The 24588-nt window shown below is 37.2% G+C and overlaps 1 long non-coding RNA gene across 2 annotated transcripts in view; it reads right to left on the bottom strand.

Annotated features, from left to right (window-relative positions):
- LOC108492344 overlaps nt 1-24344 on the bottom strand; it is a 30952-nt gene extending 6608 nt beyond the window's left edge. For both annotated transcript variants that reach the window (XR_001873078.1, XR_001873079.1), the window contains exons 1-3: nt 24255-24344; nt 24093-24131; nt 9843-10031 (exon numbers count right to left, since the gene is read on the bottom strand). This is a non-coding gene — a long non-coding RNA (uncharacterized LOC108492344). The remainder of the gene's footprint in view (nt 1-9842; nt 10032-24092; nt 24132-24254) is intronic.
- Nucleotides 24345-24588: the final 244 nt, after the last annotated feature.

Raw genomic sequence — 24588 nt, 5'->3', positions numbered from 1 at the left:
CATAAAGAATGAATTTATGACTTTATGGTTTAAAATATGCCATTTTCAATGACCTAAAGACTTCCCACATGAAGTAAAGCAGAAAGATATATTTAGCCACTAAGGAAAAAACTGTACCTATGAGTTTTGCTTTTCCCTTAAACAAATAAACTTCTACTAATATTTCATGCAAATAAAACGAAATCTATCAGAATGCAACCAGGAAATACTTCTGTCTGATGTTTTCATAGCCTTCAAAATATTCTGTTAGTTGTTTTTCTGAAAACTTTTCTGATGTTTTCATAGCCTTCAAAATATTCTCTTATTTGTTTTTCTGAAAACTTTTCTGATGTTCAAGTTCACTATTTGAAGGTGTGATACAGCTGGGGAAAAGCTGTTAGACATTGCCTATGAGAAGGAATTGTTACTTTGCTAAGTCAAAGTGCCAGCCATGTCATTTGATTTCACAAAGAAAATGTGACAAGGCTTGGGAGAAAACTGGCCAGGTGTGGGAATAAGGCCCCAGGTGAAAAGGACAGTGACTGAGGCCTGAACAACACACGGATTCCAGTCAAGTGGTCTGAGGTGTCTTCAGGAGTCCAGCTATGTGAAGGTGGAGTGCACTGCAGTGGCAAGGGATGGAGCACCTGGAGAGGTGTCTGTGAGGGTCCAGTGGGGAGTGAGGGGGAAGGATTTGCAAGGCTAAGCAGGATTGTGTGCGACGGAAAATGAAGGTATGGCATTATGCTGTTTGTAGGTTAATGTGAGGGTATAGGGAAGTGTAGCCTGAAAAAACAGCCTCTAGAAGTAGAGAAAGGAAGGACTATGCAGACCCACTAAAGTTCAGATATTGGCCGAAGCAGTGACTGAAATACCTCTCTGGAGATAACAAAACCATGTCTTACTCAGAAGACTTCCTTGGCAACATTCAAGGTAGATAGTTGGATGTGTTTTGTATAATAGACTGTTATGCTACCATTTTCTATACACACAAAGGGAAGGCAAGGAATATATATACTTTTAAGGGTTATAAAATGAGGAGCACGATGAAGAAGCTGAGAGGAGAAAATCTGAGCCCATGGATTCTACTCACACTTTTTTTTTTTTTTATAGCTGTAATAAACTCTTATATGGTAAATTCTGGTTGTGGACATCTTCTGTAAGGATATCAAACACCAAATACTGAAAATGGAAATAAGCATGAGACCACCTACGTCTAGTTTTGAGGATGCAAGCAAGAAATAATATTTTATATTAAGATTAAAAAAAAAATGGCTTTTTTTCCCCAAACATCAAACAAGATAGCATGCAGAGCAGTTTCCTTAACAACTACAAATGCAAACACCTCTTAGATGATAATGGAAAACCATTTATCTCACCCCTCCACACTGTGGTGGGCATGAGCTGAGTCTATCACTTTAAACTGAAGATTGACCATGCTGAGTATTTCAGGGAGAAAACAAAGAACTGAACTTGGCACAGAAATGGTGAACATAAAGCTAAGTCCCTGTTATGTGTGCAGCAGAGCAGCAAGCAGCCAAGCCCCTGAATTTCAGCTGAATGAACTGCAAAATCAGGGAATGATTCAATGAAGTTCAATCCATTTGGGTGTATTCCCTAGAGCAACTGGAAGTGTTAGGACTCGAGAATAGCATTAAATCATTATAAAGTTCTAGTCAGAAGTGTACCCATATCTAGTTCTCAAATGAAAAATTACATCAGAAAAGAGGTAAGGACTGATCTTGTCCTACACCTGCCAGCAGGAAGCATGAAAGCTCCTGCCAGCAGGAGCCAGAAAGGGTCCTGAAGAGAACATGCCTAACCTGCCTATCCAGCTCTGAACAGCAGAGAAACCATGGAACCTTTCTGAGTTTCAGAGGACAATGGAGGAAGAAAAAGGGGGAAAATGATGGTTGCTATTTGCAAAGACAGCAGTGGAATCTTTCCAGCATTTGTTTTTGTAAGACTGTGAAAAGCTGTGTGAAACAGAAGCTTTAAGCACTTCTTGGGAAACCCAAAGGAAGAAGGTATAACTACATTTCATAAATTTGCTTTCAGTAACACTCACAAGTACAGGTCATATATCACAGTTAAAATGTTGGAACCACAAATGAAGATTTTGGCAGCAGACAAGTGTCACACTTTAACCCCAACTGGCAACTCAGCCCTGCACAGGCACTCGCTCACTCCCCTCCAGTGGGAAGGGGAAGAGCATAGGAGGACTAAAAGTAAGAAAACTAGTGGGTTGAGGTAAAGACATTTTAATAAATAAACAAAAGAAATACATACAAGTAAAGCATGGAATTAATTCAAGGAATTAATTCATAACTTCCCATTGGTGGCAGGTGTTCAACCATCCCCAGGAAAGCAGGGCTCCAGCACAGGCAATGGTGACTTGGGAAAACAAACACAGTCACTCCAAACATCCCCCACTTCTTCTTCCCACTGGTTTAGATGCTAAGCATGATGCCATGTGGTATGGAATATCTCTTTGGTCAGTGAGGGTCAGCTGTCTTGGCTGGGTCCCCTTCCAACTTCTTGTGCACCTCCAGCCTCCTCACTGGTTGGGTGGTGTGAGAGGCAGAAAAGAACTTGATTTTATGCAAACTCTGCTCAGCAGTAACCAAAACATCCCTGTGTTATCAACACCGTTTTCAGCACTATTCCAAAATGGAGCACATACTAACTACTGTGAAGAAAATTAACTCTATTTCATCCCAAATCTGCACACCAGATTTGAGACTATGGTCTTGATCTTAGCATTGGCAGTAGAATATTTTCTGTCAGTCATCAGAAAAAAAAACAACAGTCCAGTGAATTTGTACTGTTCTACTTGTAGCTGCGTAAAGAACTGTAAGGACAGTGCAATTCTGGACTTGCAGGATCTTTTCCTGATGGTCCTCCTGTGACAGCTATTGAAGACTTAAGAAACAAGGAAAAGCTTTATTATAGGTAAGATACTTTATACACTTTCCAGGGAAAAAAAACCCCAAAGACTAAATTGTGCTTTACTAGCACAGAAAACTCAAGTTAACTCTGAGAATGAGTTTTCTGCAGGAATTTAAGTAATAATAATAAAACATTTGTTAGGAAGGCAGCTAACATGATTTTATGTGTAGCATCAAGGTGTAGTAATGAAAACATAGAAAACTAAAAGTTATTTCCTTGTGCCAGCTGGCCACAAAATGGAAGTGTTGGACATGACTTATGAAGGAATTATGCCAAAAGCAGCACCTGACATCCATATCAATGTGCTACAGAGCCCTGGAAGCAGCAGCAATTTGGCTATGCAGGGAAGAAGTTAAAAATAATAAAGAAAAACATCAAATATACTTAGTTGTGACCGAGACCTATCCCCCATAGTCAGAAGAGATGCATATAATAACAACCTTGCTATGAAAATATCTAAGGCCTGGTGAACCTTGCTTGCTATTTACATGCTGCACAACTAAGTATAACACTAGAGATCTACTATCTATCACCCAGTTTCATGAGAAAACAGTTTCCCAGTGTTTTGGGAAAACATTAATAGGAGCTCTGGTCAAAACTGAATCAAGACACTGTAATGAAAATATCCCATTTCTGTATAAATTTGCCCTGCAAACCACCAGTGTCAGTGGTATTGCTGTTAAAATGCCAGCTGTAGAGTAGATTTAATTACTAAGACCTGAGTTACCAAGAGTTCTGGAGCACAAATAAGCAGGAAATAAAATCTCTAAATATTGAAAAAATCTTGATATGCATTTAATACAAGTCCTGCATAAGGCAGGCAGTGCTAGTATACCTTACAGAGGAAGAACAGAGTAGAGGAAACAGCTGGTAAAACACAAAGCCTTACTTGTAATCTAACCTATTTAGCAGAGATTAAAGGCAAAATGCTGAAGAGTTGTTGGTCAAATGGCAATCTGAGATTTGCAGAGGTTATGAGATGAGGCTCCTCTGACTGATAAGAGGGGTTACAGCTTTTATTCACTTCAGGAGGAGGAACAAAAGATGGTATCAGAAAATGATCAACAAGAGCAAAAAGCCAAACCACTTCTTCTGGGGATTATTTTCATAGTCACGTTAAAGAATCAGAAAAAAACCCTAATCCTAAAAATTTATCATGAATAACATCAACCAAAGAGAGATTTCCAGCTTATATTAAAGCTACACTTTTATTGTAGTTTTTTATTTGTTCTTTTTCAGTCTCATTTCCTATTCTTGGTGTCTGCAGGCACACGTATCTGTTGTTTGCAATACATTTGGCATTCTTTTATCAGTTTAAATCAGATTTGTCAAGGGAATACAAGTTTCATATGTGCTGCATTCCTACGACAGAGTGAAAACAAACAACCACCTATGAATATATTAATATGTCCTGTGGAAAGGACTGCAGTCTGTGTTCACTGTTTTTTAGTTAGCCCTGAATCTACATTAGTGTTTGTGCAAGAGTCACAAAGTCAATTAAACTGGACTGCCTTGGTTGTTGCCCCCTGAACTACCTGAGGGAAGGTATTATTTGAACCGGGGAATATGAATCAAAAGAACAAGCCTTGTTGCTATTTTTAAGGTGTATATATTTGATTACTCTTGATTGCAAGCTTGAGGGCTCTAAGGAAGTATGAGACTGAGGCTGAGATTTTCCTGTGTTTAGCTTTAGATTTAAGCCTCTTGTCCAAAGTAGGTTACATTCTGTTAGTTTATGAAGTTCTTATGGTATAGTTTCTGCAGAGTTTAATAGGAGCATTTACTGTTTAATGTTCTAGCCATATTTCATATTATATGGGATATTTCCTTTTTGTTATCAGTTTTCCATTTTGTAGAGTGGCATATGCCGCTGAAAGTAAGTAATAAAAACCTTGTCTGTGGAGTCTCCTTCCAATATGCCATGCATAGTATTCAGGCACATAAAACACCCTTTTTATTCCTTGTTCTTCACTTATGGGTTCAAATGCAAATATTTAACCTTTTAAAATGTTATTGTAAGCTTGCACTATATAAACACTGCGCTACAAGACATCCTTTCTTTCCAAATACTAAGATCTCATATCAGAAGTGTTTTATTTCTGGAAACTATGCAGAAAAGTAAATGCAGACATTATGTTCATCCTGTGTATTTAATGGCAGGATCTGGGTACTGTTATTTCGTTGACTGAGGTATCTTAGTTCTCAGCTAGACCATATCATTCCTACTTCCCCAGGGAAACAGAAGTACAAGAGTTCTCCCCACTTGTCTCAGATCTCACAAGGATTTCTTTACTTCTAGGTTTGATGTAAAGCCCTTTGCAAGTTTGTCCAGATTTCAGACAAATCTGTTGCTTTCTAGCTCAAGGCACCATAACTTCCTCAAATTACTTTTTTTTCAGCTTTCTTGTTGTTTCCCGAACCTTTTGGACTTTTCCAGACATTTTGTTGAAAAGAAAACAATTGTAAGCCTTCTACCTACCACTTAGAAATGGCAAATATCTTAGCTTTTTTTAATAGGTCAGATATGCGAACATTATAGCGAAGAAATTATCCTACTTTTAATAATTTGGCCAAGGGATAACTCAATTCTTTACCGAGAAAGAAAATGCTTTTCATGGAGACATTCTTAAAAATGTTTTAATTTTCCACTTGCATTTACTTCCAGTAGCTTGCATCTCTCCAGGGCTCTCACTACCCCTTTTCCTATCATGCACTGCTGGTCCAAATATTATTTCCAAGACTTATGTTTGTATTATAAAACCAGTGAAGGACACTAGCTTCCTCTGAAAGGGTCAATTTTTCATCTAATAAAGCCCCATCTATTACAAATGGCACTATACATTTTCTGTGATAAAATTGTGGCCATACAGGAAAAACTATAAATTCTTGACCGCATGAATTTATTGATATCCCTCAAAACATGTTGTTTTGGCTTTTTATTTTTAAACCCATATGATGTAAACTGCTTTGAGGAACCCATAAAATCTTTGGAGGTTTTGTTCAGATTAAATTGTCCAAAACAGTCTGTTCAACACTTCAGTTTTCAGCATTATCATCAGACTACAGCACATGAGAGTTTTCATGTGATGTGCAGTTCACCTTGGCTGCATCCAAATTAGAAACACCACAGCAAGAGATTCCTAGATCATTTACTACATTTTCCCCCATTGTATTACAAAGATCATTCAGAGATACAAGGACATTTAAAAATTAAATTAAATAAAAAACCTACTTAGCTAATGCTTCTACATCCCTCTAAGAGTCCAATCTTGTTTATGCAAGGGGGAAGGTTTCTATTTTTGACTGAAAAGACACCTTCTTTCTTACCCATAAATGAATCAAGACAGAGTTGGTAGACAGACTTTCTATAGCCATGCAGTCGAGACCTAATTAAAGTACATTTTGATGGGTATAAGCACCAAGGATACTGAATTTAAAAATGAGAATATAAAAGGGGTTATATTTTGATAGATCATGTTTCGATTAAATCCATCACACTTATCATATCAAATACATTTTTCCTCCCTGAAAAAGGGTTTTCCAAAGACATTTGTCACTGAGCACCCATTTGAGATTATCACAATTTTAATTTTGTATCATCTTTCTGTTTAAAAAGATGGCATTTATTATTTTCCCATCATGATTTCAAAGTTAAAATAAATTATTAAAACCATATTCCAGTTACTAAGCATCCATTTCATCAGTAAAAATAGCAATGCATAATCTTAACATTTCATGAGAAGCAATGTAAAATTATTGAGACACCATAAAGTTTTGGATTTAACACATTTCAATATTTTACAAAGGTATCTGTTAGAGGAGCCCTTTTCATTTAAAAGTTTTTCAAGGAAATCTCCTTTAAGATATATTTGAGAGCCTGAAAAAATGGTTAAACAGAAAACTGTTTCATGATGAAAACTGCCATCTTCAGAAGAGAACACAGATTAACACAATGTCAGCTAAGAGGAAGTAAAAGCTGACCCCTGTTCATGACTGGCAATACTGACAGGTGAAAAAAAAGGTAATTCACAAGCTGCATTAAAAAATTAACTGATTACCCCTGTATTCCCCCAAAATGTCCCACTCCATGCTCTGCTTCTGGCCAGAGGCAGCAGGCAAGAGACTGCTCTGCCTGAGGTATTGAAGTTGTATTAAGAGAACAGAGCAGTCAGAACATACTTTTCACTATCAACATTGCAGCTTCCTGTTGTATTTTTTTTTTCACTAGTATTAAACAGACAAACAAAACCCAAGTAGAACAACAAAAATCAACCAAATGTTCTCAGAGGAGCAGCAGAAACAGAACTCTTTGAGCCATGTTTGAGCAATTTATCTACATTCTCAAGTGGCATCTGATAGGAGAAAAGGGACAACAACCCACAAATATGACAATAAAAGTACCTGCTGAATTATGAACTCATAAGAAACTTTATGATACTTTGGTACTATTCACTGTTATTCCAATTTGAAAGAAAGGTTGAGAAGACATTATGAGTTAGGGGGGTTTTTTGTTGTTGTTTTTTGGGGTGTGTGTCTTAAGATTTTCTTTTTATTATTATTTTTTTCCTTCTCTTTTCTTCTTGTGGGTTTTTTTTTTTTTTTAGAGGAGTGGGAAGTATTGTTTCTTTGTTTTTTTGTACTTGAGAGTATTGCCTTTAATGCATCACTCACAGAAAACTCTTAACCTTTTGAATAACAAATAACATGCTTGCCTTTCCCTTATATCTGAGCAAATTTTATCTGCTCAGTGGAAAGTCTTAGAATAGATCATCCACGTCTGCTTTTTAAGGTTTGTATTCATAGATGAACTTCAAATTTTAGGGAGCAGACTGGCAATGACAGCATAGATAAATAGTGATTGATGAAGGGTTATTACAATAAAATGTTATTATTTTAACATTATGCTAAATCCTTGATGAAAATTGCATTGTAGAAAGTATTTTCTGTAAAAGAATGTAGAAGAAATTATGGTCAGAGATCATAAGTGTAACAAAAATAACTAAATGAGTCTGTTATTCACAAAAAGCAGTTGCTCAAGCTTATGTTCACTTCCATATTACTTTAAAAAACCTTTATAAATGCAAATATTCACAAATTTTAGTTAGTTGTTGCAATTAATAATGCTTTGGCATTGTGACAAATAGAATAAAACTCTGAATATCTCCTTTTTCTATCTGCAGTTTTTAGGGCATTTTTCCTCATGATTACTAAATGCAAAATTTGCATACTTGTGTTCTGGCAACAGGCTCTGATCTTTCATCAACTACATATACATAGCTTTAGATTTGTTGATTCTTACAGATAGCAGCTAACCGTGGTAGCAGACAGCTCGGTATGGATTATGCAGAAGCTCCACTTCTTGCTTAGTTTTTCTTGACTACACTGATCTGCACACTGCTATGAAAACACTACAGACAATGCCCATGTCAGTGCAATGCTTGCTCATTTGAATCTATGCAGACATCAGTCAGAGCAGTGGCTGTTGTGTGGTCTTTTCCTGAAAGGGTGGCTGTGTCAACCCTTATGTTCTCCTGAGGGATAATTGTTTTGCTCCTTTGTTTTGAACTATTAGGAGAAAACTTCCTCCAGTATTTGAAGCCTTACAATGCATTTTGAGGACAGGACATTATTTTGTTTGAAGATATATTTGTCACAAAAGTGCTATATTAATCCACTGCAAATGTTAGGATTGTGGATGTATACCAGTATTCCCATTTTTCAGTGATTATGTGGTAACCATAGGGAATAAACAATTTTTCTGCTGTAGTAAGGCAGTGTGAGATTTTTGGTGCCATGTTCCCTGCTTCTATCCTACATCTCTACTTTTTATATAAAATCCATTTGTATTACACCTGACATTAAAAGAAATATTGCATTCATCTTTCACAATCCTAAAACAGCTGTAAGAATTCAGGCTAATAGGAACAGCACTTTAAACCCATATCCACTCTTTATCTTTTATTTCTCTCTCCTTTATTGTTACTAGGTAGCTCAATAGGAAAGGAGACAGCCTGAGAGTCTGGAATGAGATTTTTGGTTTGGAGTTCACTTTTTAGAATAAATGGGGTACTGCACCTTTCAATCTTGTGCCTTGGCTGCAGGCAGGGCTGATGTTTTTCCTCTGTTCTGCCTCTGTTACGGTGAGAACTGTTTCCTTTGAATAAAGTTCTTACTTCAAAAGAGCAACAAACTTGTCACATGTCTGTATCAACCCTAATCTTACATGGCAAGTTATCATCAATCCTGTGTATAATATGCATTATCAATCTCAAATATTCAACGTTACTCAAATATACTGAAAATAGGACAATTGAAACACACTGATTTATTTTCCAAGGAAAAAAAATTGAAACCTGAAGCAGTTCAATGTGTAATTTTTCCCAAATGACTGTTATTCTTAGATGAGAATAAGTTATTTCAAAGCAGGAATTCTGAGCTTAGTCTCTTAGACTCAATTTGAGTTTTGCAGATCTCAAAATATCTTGTAAATTTTAATCCCAGATGCAGAAGAGAAAGTAAAGATCAACTAACAAAACCATGAATGATGACAGTGGTACAATAAAAAAAGGAAATAAAAAGAAATGCATTGTGCACCCTACTTCCAGCAGATGAAAAAAAGAAAACTGATTTTTTAGAGAAAGAAATAAAGTATTTTTCAAGATTCTGAGAAGACAACCAATGATAAGTATATATATAAAATAAATCAAATCTGTAACATCCTTCAGAGTGACTGAGATGGAAATGGAAACATTTAAGATAAAATGAACTGCTATAACAAAATCTATTACAAGTGGTTATCACAGTGTCCTCCTTTGTACTATAAGCCAGTCTGTAACTGGCCAGCACATGAATTACAATAACTTCAATATAAAGGTTACATTCACAAAAGAGGTTATATCCACATTATAAATTACCATGACTCAAAAGGAGCAGATCTTAGAGATGAAACCATCGGTGCTGAGGGTGCAGTGAACACACCACACATGATTTTGGTGGAGAAGTGCCAAAAGGAGGGCTCCAGCCTGGTCCTGAGGCCTTGACTTATGGCACTCTCAACCTGTGGCCCACCAACATTTGGTGACCATCTTCCAGCTCAGTTTCATCTGAAAAGAATGAGATCATCTCACGAGATTGTGGGTTCACCTGAAAAGAAGCCAGGTCATGCACTCCAAAACTCTGTGATGGCAACTAAAGTGCAGAAAACAGGGATGGCCAGGAGAAGAAATTCAAAAGAAGTCACACTTGATCTGAACTAAAATTCTAGTGTAGACTCTCTCTGGCTTGACCTTACACCTGCCACATTCCAAAGAAAGATGAAACAGAATCCAAGTTTATAATGTTAAGGCTTACTCAGTGAATGTGCTTCATTTATGCCATAATCTATGAAAAAAGTCTGTGGGAGAACATTGAAGAGATTGAATGCCAAATAAAATATCATATAATATAATTTATAAAGAACAATTTATAGTGATGCAGAGTTTAAAATGCAGTTATTTCTGAAAAAGAAGCACTTTAGTGTAATGAAATTTTGTATATTTTGGGATCAAATGTCCAGGTTACAGAAGAACTCTGCCTGGCCAGAGATCTATCTGGATATCAAATCTGAAAATGCACCTGGGGCTTGTCTTCCTCAGATATCGCAATGACTAATAAAACCATTATAGTCTAAACTAGTCAGTCAATAGCATTCTGCACTTAGGTTTCCTTTGAACTGTATTCCCAGTGACAACCGGTGCAACCCATCAGAAGCAGAGAGATTGTCTAGAAGTTACAGATGAGAATTTAACAAGCAATTATTTGATGATATGCATGAAGGATTCAAGGCTGCTCTTACTCTATGACGCTGCCTTTCATTTTGTCACTGGAGCCAGTAAATCCACACCAAAAACCAGGTCTGAAATTACTTTCTGACCAGAACTACTTTATCTCTCATTTTTTGTCTTCTACTTTGCGTTTTTATTCTGTCCTTACTAGCCATGTGTTTTACCTATTAGTATATAATTTTTCCGTCTCAACAGTTTCATAGAGGGAGAACAAATATACATGTTTTCTGAGTCTGAATTTTGATCTTAGTTAGTCCACAAAGTTTATTACCAAAATATTACCAAATGCATGTATACAATTTTAATCTGCCAAGGCAAACATAAATTTCAATAATAAATTTTTTCCACAATGTACAAAATATACTCTACATTGTCTTAGGCCATTTGGCACAATTTTGGTTATTGTTTTTTCCTCAAGTATAAGTTTCAACTGTCTATTTTTTGGCATACAGTTAATGTGTCTAAGTGTTACTATTTCAAAAATTACCTACTTAGTTTATCTATAAATATCTTAAGTATACTAAAATATCACAAGAACAAACATATTAATAAACCCCTGTTATTGAAAAGAAAATAAAATTAGTTAGAAAGTTAAATTTTCAGAACTTCATTTTTTCCTCAAATAAAACACTTTAGAAAAAGAAGTGATGCGTTTCTTTGATATTTTTCAGTATGAAAGTATTGCATAACATACAAAGTTATCTATAGTAGTTTTAAGGATGTTGGATGGGGAAGAATTAAATTATGAAATGAAAATTAAATTATGAGACATCTTCCATTAGTACAGAAATATTCCCAGCAATGCTATTTATATAAAATATATCCCTCCTGATAATCACATCATAAACAAGACAGCTACTTATTGCCTTTTTTATTAAGTTAATTTATTATTGCAGACTTACAGACAATAGGCTCTATAAATGTGCAAGTAAGACTGTGGAGGTACAGATATATACTATCTAAAACAAATTATTGAAGAATTTCAGAATATGATTGTCCATTACTGCTAATTGGTACATCCTGAAATGGTATAATGAAAGGCGAGTAGATATTTTTTAGCTTTAAATTAAGCCAGATCTTTTTATATTAAGTCCTTAAAAGCCCAGGATCAGTGCACCAAGAATTTTAAAGAAAATGTCAACCAGCTCTTCTGAGACTGACCACAGCATCCTGTAGTCTGTATCTTTAATGCACAGAGGCTGATTGCGCCCTCAGGAAAGGGTAATAGTGGAGTCACATACTCTCTCTGTGGAGCAGTGAGCCCCAAGGATATGTGATATAGTTCTTACCACTGATCTATCAAAAAAGACTTCTTAACTGCACTGATCTCGTCAAAGATGGGATTTCCAAAGCAGGTGGGTTAGACTCACTGCCTAAGTCTCACTGTGATTCATTGGACCTTGCTTCTTTGATTCTTAGAATCATAGAATCATAGAATCAGGTGGGTTGGAAGGGACCTCCGAGATTATCAAGTCCAACCCTTGATGCACTACTGCTGCGGCTACTAGGCCATGGCACTAAGTGCCACATCCAGTCTCTTCTTAAAAACCTCCAGGGATGGAGAATCCACCACTTCCCTGGGCAGCCCATTCCAATGTCTGACCACCCTCTCTGTAAAGAAATTCTTTCTAATATCTAACCTAATCCTCCCCTGGCACAACTTGAGACCATGCCCTCTTGTCTTGCTGATAGTTGCCTGATAGTTGCCTTTGAAAGGTCCCATGCCACAATAAAATTATAGACCTTAAATGACCTTTGGATTTTACACAATTTTATTAAATCTTCTCATATGATTAATGATGAAGAATGAGAAGCAGTTAAGCAAAACACTTAAAAACACAAGTTATGCAAAGTGTAATGACCTAGAATTAATGAGTCAGGAATTGTTATGACTATGTCACGCAAGTGGACATCAGGCAAAAAAAAAAAAGCATCTTGTTTTTGAGCATCCATAGGTGTGTTATTGCTTACATCATGAGTTCTTGCTCATTGCAGTATAAAATAAGCTTTTCGGGCATTCTACAGCTACATGTGTATTTAGTGTGGAATTTAGCTGCCTCCAGAAACAGCACGTTCAAATCTGAGTGATAATGTGAATCTAATTCTTGTGTACAGTATTACATTAATTTTCATAAAAAACTCCTCTGTAAAAGGAATTAAAAATTATTATAAAAAATTATTTTTATTAAAAATTAAAATTATTATTTGGAGATGCCTTATCAAGAAAAGTTTCTTATGTCTCTTATCCCAAGAGGATGCTTACATTCCCTGTAACTGTGAATTAACCTTTCATTAACCCAAGGACTAAATCTTTCTTGACACATTCTATACTAAGGCTTTGAAACCAGGGGTCAGCAATCAGCAGACTGCAAAGAAAAAACAAGAAAAGATATGGAAACAAACGAGCTGAAAAGCAGCAATGCCACATAATTCCTGGCTAGTCTGATATCTCACTGTTTCAACAGTGTATATCTTCTAATCAAGAGAAATACAGCAGACCATTCAGCATACACCTAACCGAAGGTCACAGAAAATTGTTAGTGAAACTAGAGATCATGAGGATTATTACATGAGTAGCAAAACAAGCAAAAAACAGGCTGAAGGGAAGATATTTATATTGCATTGAAATGGGAACTACTGTGCTAGAAGGAAGATTTATTACAATCCTGGAAATTTTTTCTTTAATTAAAGTAACTGTTAAAGAAAAGAAGTATACTAATGGCATTTGCTAAAGATATGAAGCAGTCAGGGGGAATTATAGAATCACAGAATGGGTCAGGTTAGAAGGGACCACAGTGGGATTATCTGGTCCAACCTCCCTGCTCGAGCAGCGCTACCCCAGAGCACATTGCACAGAATTGTACAGCAAAGGCTGACAGATCAGATGGATTTCCCTTAGATCTTAATTTGCACACACCTATTAAAGCTCTCATGGACTTTAAAAGTCAGTATTTTTGCAGAGTTCATTCATTTTGTTGTTTAGATGCCTTAAGGACAGTAATTAGAGAAATAGGATGAAATTTTGCACTGTAAAATGAAAAAACCTCCACTGAGAAATTAATAATTAAAACAGAAGAGTTACCAGATACAAAATACAAAGGTGTTCAAAAATTTGTAGGCATCGGTGGATCAGATGGTGATTCTGAATTTACTGTCTCTCTATAACTTCTGCTGTGTTGGGGGATGGAAAAAAGAAGGTATTTCTGAGTCAATCTGACAGTCAATCCTGTCAAGGTGTTAAGTCTTGACATTCATATGAGGCACTAGCAAATTGTATTTTGGAGTTCAGATTCTCCAAACAAAATAAAGAAGGAACCAAAACAGAATAATTCATTGCTCAAAAAAAGCTCAAAAAAAAGACTGCTCAACAATTTGAAGGAACAGAAAACCTTTAAGTTTTAATTAGATTTAATTTAATTAACCTTTGATTTAGTCAGCTGAGTAAATTTCTAAAACTGCATGGGCTAAACACGAGAGAGGGAGAAGACTAATTTATGTTAATTAATATTGGTCTGGAGAAAATAGAAGCTAAGTAACTACAAATACAGTTTTATTGGCAGATTCTAATACTCAGAGTACAGACTTTCTGAAATATCTTTCCTACAGTGGAATCTAACTGATTTTAAGTGAGAATTTTGTATGTATGTGAAAATACTATTGATATGTTTACCTGTATCAGCAAGGGACATCACTAGAGGACCCAATAGGTCTGCTTAAATCCATTGTTCATTGAAAAATCAGTCATTTCACTGATTGCTCTGAGGCAATTTGGAAGCAGCAAAGTGATATGTTATGTACACTCAGCAAAATGATTTAATTTCCCTGGTGCCCCAGCGTTTGTACAGCACATTCTCTCAGTTTCAGTAATATTTTTGAATAATTAAATTTCTCTAATAGCTGTAAGAATTTATAAAATATCTTCATTTCATTAATTTAGCACCCAGTGTAGAATTTTAAGCAGCAAGTATTCCCAAACTTCAGTGGCTTTGCAGATGTTGTGATGAGAACTACAGTGAATTGAAGCATATTTGTTAAAGTAACATGTAATTAGTCACACCCAATTACATTTGTTTGTTTTGCTAGAACTGGGAAAAAAAAACATTTCAACAGCATGAAAAGTACTTTAGATGATCTTTTATGCTGTCTTTGTAGAGGATGTTGTCTTCCATCCTCTTGGCTCTTACCTGTCCTTGAGAATTTGAATTATTTTCCAACTTCTTTTTACCTTCCAATCTGACTCCCTGTCTTCTGACACCACAAATAGATTTCTGTCAACCTCTTTCTGACCACAACCAAAACTGGTTTTTTTTTCCAGCTACAGTGGGTTTTTTTGAACATATTGGTCACTCCTGAGGTCTCACCCTTTTTAACTTCTGTATCTGACTATGAACCTTTGCCTATTGAAACTGCCGGAAAACAGAGATTTAGCATTGTGTAAACAGAGAGAGCTTTCAGTACACTTCCTCTGAGCCAAGGTTTCCTAAATGCTGCACATCAGAAAAGGGAGTTTAATGTGCAGTAAATTGGCTTTTTGTTTTTTACATGGTACATTTTTTACTTTATTCAAGAGGAGAGATGCTCGCTTTTACTGCAGTTCCCAGCCACTACTTTATGATACAAGAAAAATGAAAGTCATTTATCGCAGAATCACAGAATAAACAAGGTTGGAAGACACCTTCAAGATCATCTAGACCAACTGTCAATCCAGCACCACCATAGTCACCCTTAATCCATATCCCTAAATGCCACTTCCAGTTCCATCTCTTAAACACTTCCTTGTGGTACTATTTTTTTTAGTGCAGACTTCTGCACAAAGCATACCACAATTATTAATTTGACCCCATCTGTCAAACTTAGCTGATTTTAAGGATAGGAGGCAATGAGTTATGACTGGAAAATCTCAAATAACTGGATATAGAAAACTTACATGCACAACAACCTTAAGAAAAAAAGACTACAAAAATGCTAACCCAGTGAAAGTGCATATTTGTGTGCTGTGTGCCTGTGTTTGTGTTTGAACATATGAATGCATTTAGGCTTGTCTGTAATTAAAACTTGCGTTAGTATCTAAATAAAAGTATGTCCTCTTATTCTCTAGCCTTGCATGTTGTTTTCAGAATTGTCCCTACTTTTCAATTAATTGAACATTTCTTATTTGGTGTAGAAGGCCAAAGAATGGAGTCATGAAATAACTGAAACCAACACCATTTTTTAACAAATAACAATACTCATTAACTGGAAGAAGGTCATTATACTGTGCAATTCCCTGCTGCTTTGTTATTTGAATGATCAATTATTCAATAATGAGATTTGAGAAATCCTACAAATTCTATGCTGTTTATTAAAGCAAGCATGAAGTGTTTAGTTTAACTGACATACAAAACTATAATATTTCATCATAGTAATTAGAGTTATTTTGTAACATCTGCATATCAGGATCTTGATGCTTCATGTATGATCAACACATCTTTAAAAACAAGCAGAATATAAACTGGGGATGCAAATATAATCCTGGAGAACTTTTCATTTTAAATGTCAGTCAAATATAAGCAAAGGTTAAAGGGACATAAATCCATTTTTGAGTTGACAACAGGCTGCTAAGTTTAAGCTGCATAAGATCACATTTATGCCTAATACAATGAACTTGCACTGTTCTTTGAGAAACAGTTTGTTTATCTCTGAGCCCTGCCCATGGTCCAAAAGTGGCCATTACCATCTGCTTTATTAAATCCTTCTCAAGCTGTTCCATGTGGAAAAAGTCATATCCAAGTGTACTGGGTCATTTGTTGGAGACGCATTTTCATCTAATAGGTCTGCCGAATGTGCCTCTGATAACAGGGTTTACAGGAGACACTGCTCCATCATCTGAGGCTTGAGAATCACCATTGATAATTCCTCTGCATTATCCTTCCCTGATGCTTGGCATGTTCCTCCTGGCCCCAAGGAGGAAGGAATGGTTGTGGACCAAGGAGTCACCCTTGCTAAGTTCCCCTCTCCTCCCCTCAGTTCAGAGTGGATGTGTGCAGACTATACACTATTTAGAGTGATATTTGCCTTTATGCCCATTCTACTGATCTTTATGCTTACTCACCAGAGGCCCTCACTGTCACATCCTGCGTGACATCTTCCCTTTTTATTTCCTGCATGCATGGTGTGTGACTGCACACACAGTCCCTAAAAAAGGTTCAAAGTGCCCTATGTATGCACGCAGGATTTTAGTGGCAGGCATGACACTGTTCTGTCTACAGCTCTATGAAACTGATGGTCATATTCTGTTCATATTCTTCACAGTTCATAACCTTAAGATCTTCTCTAGCCCATGAATCAGTCTGTCAAGGATGGGGCAAGCAAGACACTGCCTGCCAGAATCACCACAACAGAGAAAGAAAAGCTGCTTCCTGAACTCCTGGGATATGCACAAAGATTTGAAACATGACAGCTGCCTTAGGTTTTTTATTTATTTCAACTTTGAATTATTATTTGCCCCAGGTAGTGTAGAAACTTCTCTGCAATCACTAAAAACAATTTTAATAGCATAACGTATTAAGAATGTATAGGATACTCTCAGGTATATTTTGAGGACAACAAGGTGAACATGAGAGCTCTAAAATGGCTAGAATAAATCAAAGTTCACGTGATCTTATCCATACAACTGATTCCTGGCAGGGCCCAGAAAGGGTATCTTCCCAAATGATTTCCAAGTTTCATTTTAGAGGAAGCTAATTTAATGACAACAAAAGAGAACTTGAGAATGCTTTCAAAATTACACAGGGTTGCTGACCATGCATTCGGTATTTGAGCTGGTTGCCTAGTACCAATTTATTAAGATGAATAGACATACTGGAAAACACCAAATATTTAAATTCCCTCTAGAGACCTCTAAGATTGCTCAAACTCCAGGCAGAGAGCGTTATCTACTCTCTGTGTCCTTGTTTATCCATTAAAACATGCAATGAAAGAAGTAGAAACCCTGTAGTAGGAAGATTTGTCAGTAAGAATAGCAGAAATCAAATTTAGGGGTCCCAACCCAATCCACCTCTCAGTATAAGTCTCTATTCCAAGCTGTGGTTCTGCCTACTAATGCTGTATTCATTGATGATATCTTTACAAGAAATAATGAAATTAGTCTGTCTCCAAAAATGCAAAACAAAACACAACCAAAAATAAAGGGAAAATATACTTCATTTAGCCCTTGCTCTGCCTTTCCTTTCCTTTCATCTTGCTGATTAATTGCTTCTATCTCTTCCTCCTTTGCTGACATTTTGATCTCCTGCAAGTCTGTCCACTGCAAATCTGAACAAGTCAGAGGTGCCCCTGGTTGTTCATAGTCAGGTTGCCAAATGGCTCCCCACTCTCATGGCCATGAGCTCTGTGAAGCCCGGGACCTCCTCCTTGGTACTTCTGAGTCAGGGGACACTTGGATGACTATTTACACCTGGATAACTACTGAGAGTACTCTTCAGTTTGCTTGCTTCCATTTGCTCACCATCCCACTGAAATTACTGGAGTGCTAAGCAGGAACTGGAGTGTACTGTGCCTGGCCAAAATCTTGTATAAGGATGATACTGACTATAAAACATATAACACACAGAACAGAGCTTGGTTTGATTCAGATGAAGTATTCTTTTGTGATATAGCCTAAAACTTGAATCTGAGACACTCACAGAAGTTCAAATCTCTTCACCAAGACGTTTCAGAAGCTTCTCGTATTTTTTTCATTCCAGACAGTCAACAAATACACCAAGCAGAATAAACTTTTTCTCTCAAGGTGAAATCCATAGGTCTAGATAAAAGCCAAGATCATTAAATACTGTTTTGAAGGTTAATGAACATAGATTAGCAGGATGTTGGATAGATGTGTGTAAATTTGTTCTTGATGTTTTCCTGCAATGAACTACTAAGGAATATTTTCTTTTGACAACTCTTTAATGCCTTAGTTCAACTGAATGCAAATCAAGTGCAGAAAGAACCTGTAGTTTTTTTTTAAAATTGCTGATTTTCTTCAGCATCCCATTTCTTTACCTATCAGCCTAGTTATTTTTTCTCATGGCGACAGAAGATTTTCTTTGATTACAGAATCACAAAACCACAGAATTGCTGAGGTGTGAATGTACCTCTGGTTTGGGAGTTTTCTAGTCCTTCTCCCTTACTACACAGTTGAGTTTTGAAAATTTCCAACAATGGAGACTTCACAAAATCTCCGGCAACCTGCCCCAGCATGCAACTACCTTCACAGTAAAAAAAGAGTAGCTGTAATGTTTAAAACAATTTCCTCTGGTTTAGTTTGTGCCTGTTCTACCCTGTCCTTTCCCAGAGCACCAATGAGAAAAGTCCCGCCCTGCCTTCTTTAGTCCCCTTAGTCAGATATTTATATCCCCTGAAGTTTCTCTTCTCCAGGCTGAATGTTCCCATCTATCTCAATTTCTCCTTATACAAGAGGTGTCTCAGTCCCTTAATCACTTTTGTGGCCCTTGACAGGACTCACACCAGCATAATTATGTCCCTCTTGTGCTGATGAGCCCAGCACTGCTCTGAGCACTCCGGATGTGGTTGAACCAACCCTAAGTAGAGGAGAAAGATCACTCCTCTTGAACTGCTGGCAATGTTGTTGTCCACCATTTCTGCAAGGGCACATTATCTCCTTGTGGTCAATGAGTTGACCACAATGAAAAGTCCTCTTTTGCAAAGTTGTTGTACATCTGATCCTATATATATATATATATATATCCTATTATATATAAATATTATAGGTATGTATTTACTTAGAGCATATTTTAGGTTATTGGAGCATTTTAATGTTCCTTTACTTTAGAGAAGTATCTCTCCTTCCAGTAGCTCTCTGCACCTCATCACACTTCCCTCAGTCACCCTTCTGCTTGTGCAGTTCTTCAGGACCCTCCACAGTTGTCTCAACTCTCTTAAGGAGGAGTACAAGGCTGCCTCCTTTTTGTGGAAGCCTTATTGTAGCATGAAGCTGGGCAACTGTGTATCACTGTCCTAGCCCCATCAAGTACTGCAGGACCTAAAAATAAGTGTCTTGGAATCCCATCTGAGTGGGAAATAATATTTTCTCTACCCTTCCTACATTCATATTAGAGAGCTGACTTTGTTCCCAATTAAATACACAAATCACTAGTCAACAAATACAGATTATAATTAATAAACAAACCTTTATTCTGTCAAGCTGAGGTTTGTGTACACACCTTAACAAATTGAGCCTCACAATCCCAAAGAAGACGGTGCTCTAAGGGCCTTTATTTTGCAGTGAGGCTGGTTGTGGTACTAAAAAGTTCCGTGAGTTCCCCCACATCACAGAGCCCGTCAGTAACAGGGATAGAAGGAAAGTTGGCCCTTTCTGAGAGAAAAAAAATAATTCTTGACAAAGCTACAAGCTTCAGCCTTTTTACACTGTCTAAGAAAGACAGTTTTGAGATTTCTGGGTCTGGCAAAGTCTTGACCTCTATCCTTTTTTGCAAGCTGTAAAGTCCACTTCTCTTGCCTGGCATCTGTGGACTGGTAGTTTGAAGATTCTGAGGGGATTTTTGTAACCTTTTAGTGACAAGAGCTTTTCAGTGACACAGGTGTTTTGGAAAAACATATCCATTTACTTTAGGGGTTTGTGAGAGGTACTACTTTGCTGCATGGAACTCAGTCTGGTTTTCCTTAATTTAAATATTTTAAGGCACTGGGATTTGTCTTAATATTTAAGGTAAAAGACAAAAGAAATGTTATTTCTTACTGTGGCACCCATCACAGACACCTTATGTCACATGTACCATTTGTTATTGGTCAGGGGACACTCAGGCATGTCCCTTGCAATTACTAAATTCCCTTTTCCAAGTAGAAATAAATCACTCTTTATTTATTATGAGACACACTTAGAGAGTTTGAATTTGTAGAATTCTGACCTACGTGAATAGTCTTCTGATTTCCTTTAGGAAAAAGAAAATGGTTGTTAAATTAGCTGCGGGTCCGTCAGCAGTGATCACAATGCAGGGACACATTCTGCAGCAGTAGCACAATGAATGCTTGCAAAACCACCTGAGACCTGCTAAGCTTTCATTCCAGTTCATGCAGAGAAGTTAGACTTTTTCCTTTTATTTCTTCCATAATAATTCAGGAACAGTGAGAGCCTGTACAGGGTGTCAGTTCTCAATCAAATAAAGTTGAACTAAAGCACACAGAGTTTGCATTTTCATTATGAATTTTCAGGCTCTCCTAAAGCCCAGAAATCTTAGTGTTTGATGGAACAAAACAACTATAATGACTATTATTAAGATTGTTAAGTCTTATTATGATGATGGTACGCAAGAGCCCCAGTTGGGATTGAAACATCTTCTTCCCCTCTCTGCATCCTGCTCGAGGAGACATAAAATAATGCAGAAATGATGTCTGACAGAAAGGACTTGCTGCCTATGCAATACCTGTCTCTTCTCCAACCCACTTCTTACCTTACTATTCAGCATGCTGTGCAAAACACTGACATACTCTTGTAACCCCTCATGTGATGATTATTTCTCAGTGTGCTTGTTTTCTTCACCAGTTTACTTTCATCCATTTTTTGCATCCCTATTTTGGGGGACCTACATCCGTTTCATACTCACTTGTAGCACTGATTTTCCATTTTTTCTTAACCCCTTTCTTTCTTCATCCTACTCTTGTAGGGTCTTCTGTGTTTCATATTTCTTTCTTTTATATTTTCTATGCCACGTCCATTGTGTCAGATTGCCGAGACAATCTTCAGACCAAACAGAAATTGGAATTGCCCATCTGACTTTTCTCATGCTGTGCCAGTATAAAAAGATTAGATTAAGAAGGGATGACACCGGGAAATCAAGAAGAGCAATGATCCAGTCTGATCCTGATCTCAATTCATTGCTCCAGGTTCACTTAATTTTCCTCATCTGCACCATCCTGTCATCCCCTGTGGGTAATTTACAACACCGTGTTTAACTTTTCATCTAGGGTCAGAGTGAGTGAAAGCAGGGAGATTCATATTCTATAAAATCTGCACCACAGTCATAATTAGCATGGCTAATATTTCACTATCTAACAGTCAAACGAAGAAGTACTATGCTTCTATAGACACCTCTGATACAAGAACAGAAGAAACAGATGCCCAAAACCCAAGTCCTGGAAAAGTCTTGTTCCTTCCTGTCATCCACTGCCCCACTGCCCTACTACCCCTGGAAATCCTGCCCCTTCAAAAGACATGCTGTCTCTTTACTTCACCTCAGCAATTTTGCAAAACATCCTCCCTCCCACATTTGCATGTTGTTCTGTGTCTCATCTGTTGCCCTATCCAATTTACCCAAAAGCACATAAAAAAGAAAGTCCCTCCCCATTTCAGACAGAGGGTCACCATTTTGTTTCACCTCCCATGTTTCGATTAGATTACTGAATCACAGTGTGCTCGAGGTTGCAAGGGACTTCTACAGGTCGTCTTGTCCAAATCTCCTGCTCAACCACTGTCTGCTCATCCCATCAGGGCCAAAGGGGTGTGCCATTTGCTAAGTATTCCCTAACCTGATCGTCTTCCAGTGCTCTAGTGGCTATGATCCGTGGGAACCATTTGAGAACTCTGGGTCGGGAGGGGATAAACTCAATGCTGATTTTCGTCTTTTATAGACTCCTGAAATTAAGATTGTCAAACTGTCCTGTAGAAAACAATGCTGCAAGACAACGCCAACAATGCAGCTCAACGCAACACCTTGAAGAAAGGAATGATGGATTTGGTTACAGCAAAAGATATTTCAGTCTCTCACACTGAGGCACCAGTACCTCCAGTGGTAGGATGTGTGTGAGCAGCCTGCAAGCCCTCAGGCACTGGGACACTGTACCCAGGCAGCCCGGCCAGAGTGACACGAAAGTTGAGTTTTTGAGCCTCTCTCCATACTACCTGGGGTCTTACTAAGGAGTAAGAAACCACTGAGGAGTGTGCTGGTTTGGGATGCACTTCATTATACCCTTCAGATATGATTCTCTGTCTTGTCCCACGTCTGTCAATCTGTGAGTCATCAGGATTTAGGCACTGACTTTCTTTCAAGTCCAGTTGCCCTAAGGAATTGTGGGTAGATGGGTGCTAGGAAATCGACCTGTTACTGCAGGTGCCAGCAGAACAAGCCATTTTTATGCCCTGATGGTATTTTAAGCCTGGATGTCCTCATTTACTCTCCATTCATAGACTTTTTTTTTCTTTTTTTTTCTTTTTTTTTTTTCAGTTTTCCACAGCCCAGAAATCTTTTCTGGGTTTCTATTGTCTAGTATATCACAGACACTTTGGTATATGACGAGAAAAAAGAAAAAAAAAACAAATAGAAAAAGACAGCTAACATGTATGATTCACAGGTTTTTTCTTTTAAACCTCCCATGATTCCGGTGTTATCGCTCCGTACTTTGGTAACATAGCAGGAATGTAAACTCTCTACTCTCCTGGCTCAGAATTACACCTGAACTACAAATGAATGTCGCAGTGCCCTTTCTTCTATGCAGTCATTCCAACAATAAATTGTAAGCAGATCCAAACTTCATGCTCTCTATCTCTATTTTATTGCATTTTGCTGAGTTTGTGCTACACCTTTCCACTTTCTTATTCTCCATTATTCCCATTACATAATCCTTTTGTATCCAAGGCAATGTGGAAAAAAGCTTGCAAGAAAGCAGAACAGAGACTTGCCATTAATAGGACAGACAGAAAGAAATCTGTTGAGTAATGAAAAATAAGCTTTTCTTTTGCATTTAAATAATATTCTAAATACTCTTTCTGTGAGTTGTCATAATGTTCTGTCATTGACTGTCCTGCTACATATTCATCAAGCGTTACCTCCTGGCTAATCAGAACTTTATTACATATAATAGAGATATCAGCTGCCATCAGATGAAGACCTTGATCCAGGTTTTCTGTGCAGCATTTACAGCTGGGAACAGCAGTTGACTCTCTCCTGAGATTAGCAGCCCAGTGATCAATGTCAGATAGTTAATAAGTTCAGTTCCACAAATCACTGTTATGAGAAAGTCACGATATTCAATGCAAAACTAAGCTGTGCAAGAGTAAGGCAGGCAAGGTACTTAAGGACACAAAATTCTAAGAAAGTTAAAGACAATTAGGGATAAACTGCATAGCAACCAAACTATCACATAGGAAGTTCAAACCGTTTAATAGTCTAGAAGCTTATTCATATATGATGTTCTCAAGACAATAGTATGATGGTAGAGATTAGTCTGTACTCATTTGAGTGCCTCCTAACTAATTTCATTAGGACTATAAAGTCACAATTAGGTACAGGTTTAATCATAAATATTCCAGAACAAAATCATTTTAAAGAAAGCTCATGATCCCACCTTTTAACAAGGAAAAAGGATTCAGTGATAATTTTCAACCTGGCAAAAGAAATAACATTTTAATATAACTATTAGAATGTTAAAAAAAGGAAACAAAAGAATCATAGTATTTAAACAAATCATTTAAATGGTTCTGACTACAGAAAAAATATCAATATTTACTGAGGAGAATAATTCAATCTTTTATTCAGCTGTAGTTCTTGTTTCTTTCATAGCTCTTTCTTGCTGCCTTCTGTGAGTTGTAAACATCTTGGTTTGCAAGTCAGGTTACAACTTGGCTTCTGTTCAGATCAGCAATTGACCTTTTACTGGCTTCAGAAAAGGAATTTCTACTGCCAAAGCTTCCCACCAGGGGCACAGGAAGTGGATTTTAACTGAAGTTGTGGCATAGACCTGTTTACTCACAGACTCCTGCCACACACATAAGAAAGAAACTCTGGACTACCAACGTAACTTACGTGCTAAGGAACTTTATTAAGAGAGTATGGGACGTGTT

The sequence above is a fragment of the Lepidothrix coronata genome, unplaced genomic scaffold (assembly GCF_001604755.1).
Source record: "Lepidothrix coronata isolate B3197 unplaced genomic scaffold, Lepidothrix_coronata-1.0 Scaffold10, whole genome shotgun sequence".
In the NCBI taxonomy this organism is placed as follows: Eukaryota; Metazoa; Chordata; class Aves; order Passeriformes; family Pipridae; genus Lepidothrix; species Lepidothrix coronata.
This window is presented reverse-complemented; position numbering and strand designations above follow the sequence as displayed.